The sequence below is a fragment of the Branchiostoma lanceolatum genome, chromosome 9, assembly GCF_035083965.1.
Source record: "Branchiostoma lanceolatum isolate klBraLanc5 chromosome 9, klBraLanc5.hap2, whole genome shotgun sequence".
Lineage (NCBI taxonomy): Eukaryota > Metazoa > Chordata > Leptocardii > Amphioxiformes > Branchiostomatidae > Branchiostoma > Branchiostoma lanceolatum.
In genome coordinates this window covers 2,042,833-2,048,872 of record NC_089730.1, presented here as the reverse complement: position 1 = coordinate 2,048,872, position 6,040 = coordinate 2,042,833, and the positions used below count along the sequence as shown (strand labels likewise).

The 6,040-nt window shown below is 39.7% G+C and overlaps 1 long non-coding RNA gene across 1 annotated transcript; it reads right to left on the bottom strand.

The window, feature by feature from the left end:
- Positions 1–2,007: 2,007 nt before the first annotated feature.
- On the bottom strand, positions 2,008–5,413 carry LOC136441737 (uncharacterized). The gene is made up of 3 exons (XR_010756924.1): positions 4,978–5,413; positions 3,171–3,278; positions 2,008–2,610 (listed from the first exon to the last, which is right to left on the bottom strand). It is a non-coding gene; the product is annotated as an uncharacterized lncRNA (long non-coding RNA).
- Positions 5,414–6,040: the final 627 nt, after the last annotated feature.

Genomic DNA, 6,040 nt, shown 5'->3' with positions numbered 1-6,040 from the left:
ATGAAGTACGGCTAGGGGCGAGAAGAAGCCCAAACAATTTGATTGTATCCCGTGAATATGCCACTTCTGATGTCTTTAAGGGGTTGGGTTAAACGTAACAATTGATGTATTCTACGGTTTTCGTATTATCGAGAATAAGGCCTTCATTTGCATAGATTACATCAATCAATGATCTTCTGTAGCCAAAGTATGCCAAAGGCATATAATAGCAAAGAAGGCTATCCTATCATCTTCTTAATATTGATTATGCAAATGTTGCCCTGATTTGCTTGATACATGTCTAATGATGTTCATCTTTACTCTGTACTTCCCAATACTGATGGAATCATTCCTGCTATGGTATCATGGCATTTTACATTTATCATGTAAATCAAGTTTTATTTGCATGATTGGCATTTTCCTCTCAATTTGACTAGCCATGTCTGACGTCTTTAGGATGTTAGGCAGTACTGGTGAAGCTTGCCCCTCTTAGAATGTCTCCCATCTTAGGAGATACCAATGCCGTCATAGGAAACCAGCCGGTATGCCTGGAGAGTCTATGTAAGCCTTGTAGCTCATTTTGCACGTACCATGCTTCGCTCTCTATTTTTCAAGACACCCCTCATTTTAAGCATAGGGGCGAGAAGAAGCCCCAACAATTTCTGATGTCTTCAGGGTGTTAGGCAGTATTGGTGAAACTGTTCCCTTGTTAGCAATGTCTCCCATCTTAGGTGAGACTAGTGCGGTCATAGGAAACCAGCCGGTATGTCTTGAGAGTCTAATATGTAAGCTCTGTTGCTTACTTTGCACGTACCATGCTTTGCTCTCCGTTTGAAGTATACAATGGCTAGGGGCAAGATTAGAAGCCCCGACAAATTGACATCAACATATCTCATGACGTCTTTCTGGTCTTCGGATAACCTTTAGTTGACATATTTTTTGTCATTATGTGAATAAGGTCCTCATTAGTCAATGATTTTTTTTACCCAAATAAGTATCTAAAGTATCCAAGTCATTTCTTAGCAAAAAATATTTTGGCATCTTTTCATTAAATATGCAAATGAGGCCCTGATGTGCTTTATTCATGTATAATGATGTTAATCTTTACTTTGTACTTCCAAATGCCAATGGAATCATTCCCAACATTGTATCATGACATTTAACATTCATTATGTAAATGAGATTTTCATTTACATGAGAGACAGGTTCCTCTCTTTTTGATGTTCCTCTCTTTTTAAGTTCCATACATGTATGTCACATGTTCCTATAATGAAAGAAAACAGACTTAAAAACTCTCCTCCTCATTTCTATGCTAATTAGCCCGTTTTGAATAGTTAGCATACTTATTATCTGGATGTCCAATCTTCATCAAAGCATCTATCATGAATCTTCAATTAAGCTATCTGTATACCAAAACTTTCAAATCATTACTTTCCGTTTAGTCTCAAATAAAATCATTCCCTGCAGTTTAATAAATAGCTGCTGTGTGTGTGTGGGGGGGGGGGAGGTGGATTGAACCATTGTCCCTTATTCACGAGCCCAATTACATACCTCTGAAAAAATTATGACCGTAATGTCCAGAACATGGGATATTATAACTGGATCCGGAATTTCTACTGCAGCACCATGGGAAGCTGGTAGGGGCCCATAATCTTTATCTCTTCCAATGCAACATGCCCAATATCATAAAGATACATATACATTCATGACTTCTAGAGTTATTCTGCTAGCAGACACACACATAACATAACATAAGCCTCTAAGGGTATCATGCTATGAGGGGCACTCGAGACTGTAGGTCATTGAGGTTATCGTTAAGGTGCAGGCTTCCATACGAATATAAACATTTCTAACAAGAGTTCGTAGACCTCATATCTCCATGAACTATCCTGTTCATGCAAATGACTTACAAGTTTACTTAATATATGCTTGGTCATGAACACCATTATCTAACTTACACATGTTGCAATATTGACAGTCCTATTATTTTGGACTTGCAGTTCCAGAGCAAGCTGCCAGGGGGCCCAAACCTACATTAATTCTTTATTACATCACAAGCTATGAGCCAACTAAAAATCAAGACCATAGCACGTCCAGGTGAAAAGATACGAAAATGGAAGTTCTGCTGCAGTACCAAGGTCACATACCAGGGGGCCCCAAATCGATCGTAATTTTTGGCTTCACAACACCGACCCACATACCAAATATCATCGTTATCCATCGTTAGGCTCTTGAGTTATGGTGACTAGAGTAGTTCGGAAACACAAACAAACAAGCAAACAGGCAAAAAGACAAACGGACAGACACACACACAGACGCACCCAAAACTATATCTCCATTTTTCAAGGAGATAATAAGACATGATAAGATATGTGCATGGTTGTCCACCCCAAATTCTGTAACATTCTATCACTTTCAAACAGTATTGATCTATTTCACAATTTAGTTAGTAAGGCCTAGGAAAAAAAAGTTGTGTTTCTGGTTACCAGACCGACCCTAGCAAAAACCTGCCGACTTTTCCTGAAGTATGTGTGTTTCCACTCGCTTGGATGCTGTTCTTGAAGGGCGTCAGATGTACTGGCAGAAAATACAGCTGCTGTATACGTAGGTTTCCCTCAGCACATTTGTCTTCTACATGGGGAAAGAGAGGTACATGTTAGAGGACGGATGAAGATTGATACATGTAACTAAATACACCTATAAATTTGTGGCCTACTCCATGCAAATGTGTAATTTTAATGTCAAGAAGGTCAACAACAAGCAAGTCGTGTTTGGCCGTAGGCAGCTGTTTGAGTTGGGAATGGCTGTCCAAATTTCCTGCAAGTCGTGGACTGGGTGTAAGCTAGTCGTCAATGCTGCCCTTCCAAACCGAACCATGACCATATTCATACCTATTCCACATTACGATTCGACCCCGCTTCACTCCCAACTAAAAGGTCTGCATCAGGTTGTGTTTTTCCAGACTCTGGCATACAATACCAAGTCCCGTGGATCAGGAGAGCAACACCACTAGCAGGTAAAAGAATACACCACACCAGACGATCCTGATGTGAGCGGATCTAATAAATCTGTCCAGATATGCAGCTTGTACTCCTCAGTACAAACCAGGTGTGTTATGCCATAACTTAAAGGCATTTTATACCAGATATGTAACTAACAAATAACAGCTGCATGTTAAGTGTGCAATGTACCATTTTTCTCCATGTCAGCAGTTGTTTTCTTTGCCTCCTCACAAGCCTGAAGCATTGACTGCTCCACCATCTGAGCAACAATGGCTCTGTAGACCCTCTTCGCAGACACTATACAGAGTAAAAATATACTAAATCGACATCATTCCCTGTACTGTAAATGCAGAAATATTTATGGTTTCATGTTCAGGATTTTCGCTACGAACTCTTTACCACAACCTTAAAAACATGCAAAAAGCCGTTCCATTGTGTGACTGTAGCACTATTATAATTGTTTCAAACTCAAAACCACCGCTACAATCCATTTTCTCCTTACCGCGAAATTAAACCTCGCTAACATTTCTCCATTTACAGTATCTTATTATGCAACATTACTGCAATATCAACTAAGATGGCATACATCCTATTCATCTGTTTTCTGACTCATTGATAATGCTAAAGGAAGCAGTTCTGGAATCAAAGCACCTGACAATGATGTACTTATGGGTACTTTTAGAGCCAAATTATGATTATGGTTCCGGGTCGGAGTTCAAATCTGACCGGTTGTTGGGTCCTGACCCAGTAATCTGTAAAGTGTGTGGTCGTCACCCTGATTTCTGGCCCCTTTTGCTTGGTGATCGTTTTAGCTATGCATAGATTTTTTGTATCTCCTGAAAAGCCTGTGAGTTGTATTTTTGGGCCTGGTGAAGTTGTTTCGCCATCGAAGGCTTATTTGTATTAGTCCGCGCCGACGGTGATGCGTTTTTTTCGCCTGATGCCCCCAATAGCATCGTTTTTATTGCATTTTGACAGAATTTGCGTCATCGGAGATTGCGAAAAAGTTATCACATGACTTTTTTATTTTTTTCATTTTTCAGAGACACCATTTACTAAGCTTTCTCAGCATATATGCCGTGACCCCAGGAAAACTCCGAGCGGGTTAAAAAAAAAGGTGTAAAAAAAATGATAATTTTCGGGTCAAAAATTTACATTTTACCATGGTCAATGGACAATACCGATAAATACATCGGAAAGCAGCAGAAAACCGCTTTTCGCCCATGTGACTACATTTTCTGTCCTACTGTTCTTGGCGGAATTGTAGCCCGTCGACCTGAGGCTGTCGGCCTACATACGAAATTGTAAAAAAACTCTGGTTCGAGACCTTATGAAAATAAAGAAATAATTTTTATGATGACAACATTATGAAAATCAATATTCACGGATTGTGCAAGAGTAGATGAAAAAAAATAGAATGCATACATCATAGGATCATCCTGTCAATATGGTAAAAATCTTATTATTGACAGGATAATCTCGTCAATAGCCACTAATCCTTTTGTCGGGAAGCATCCTTCAACCGCCTCAATCCCGACCTAATGGCCCCGAGAGACGGCGATTTTCAGACCAATTCTCAAATAACATTTACCGACGTATTCCCGACCAATTACAGACCGCACCATTCACTGTGTCAATTCTTACATCAACGATATGCTACTAGTATACCCTTTCAATCAAAACGTAAATCAACAAGTTAACAATGAAATCCTTTTACATTTTTAGTGACTCGCAACATTGTAGCTTACTTTTTCAGGTCCTGTCTTTGGCCACTGAACACATTAGAAACTTTACAGTATCTGTTCTTGTGTTTTGGCGTGCTCAAAAAACTTGGACCGTGTTTTTCTCACAAATTGTCACAGAAGATACAAAGAAACTTTACACAGCAATTCAGAATATTGATGTGCGAAGCACATTGTGAAATTTTTTGGGGAATTGAAGTTTTCATGGAGAATTTTCTCTCAGAAATGACGAAAATGTTTTCAAAAGATCTTACCTCAGTAATAACGTCGCGCGTGCTTGATTTTGTTGACTGCATCGACTCCAAATCTTGCTGCATTCCTCCCCAAATCCTGAGTTTTGCCTATGCATTTTCGTCCATACAGTTTCACAACCCTTTCGCTTCCCTTTCTGTGGAAAATTTCTCGCAATGACGCTGTTTGAAGACAATTTGACATGAACGAAAAAATAAGAAGAACGACCACAACGTTGTCCGGGTTCTTGTGGTGAAATGTTGAATCTTGCATCTTGTCCAGCCGCTTGTCGCCTCGTTTCTGCTCACTTTGTGCTTTGTCCTTTCTGTGTCTTTCTGTGAAAATTGTCCTAACATCCTTCCTTCCCAATGTATATAGTTCGAACATTTGTTGTAGTAGGTTCAAGTTGATATAACAGTTGCAAAACAGTCTTCCCGGTAATGTGTCGGTAAATTCCGTGACGTCTCACACCGAAGTTAATCCACGATACGAAGAAATCCCAGAAAATCGAAGGCGGAAATAATGCCTTTTTTCCTCGGTTTTCAGCTCCATATTTTTGGATATCACTAACTATAGCTAAAAGTTATATTTCATATCCCGAATAAACGTTCATTTTCTTCTTTTTTTCTTCTTTTTGTTTTTGTGCCGAAGTGCAGTGTTGTCTTCCGCCGAATAGCTAGTGTACTCATGTATAAGTACGCGGTAGCCAATTGTCGCCTGATTGCCCAGATAGTGTGCTTTATGTTAACTTTGAAAGGAAGTCTTGGCGCAGCGTTTGTTAACTGGTGTCGCCGGTTTGCAAAAGGTTTTGAAATTGTTCTTAAACTATCTTAAGACGTGTCTAGTCTAAGCGAATTTCCGAACAAGAATTACCATTTCAAAACATTGCCATGGTGACGTTGGCCTTTAGGTACAAGTGCCGTTAATATGTGCATTGATTATTGCAGTTGATCATGTGCCTCATCGGGATAACACAATTTATGGTGGTGACATTTACTTCAATTTCTAATGCTGCAAGTATAAGTGTGTATGTGTGTGTGTTCGCGCGCGCGCGCGTGCGTGCGTGTGTGTGTGTGTGTGCTTATC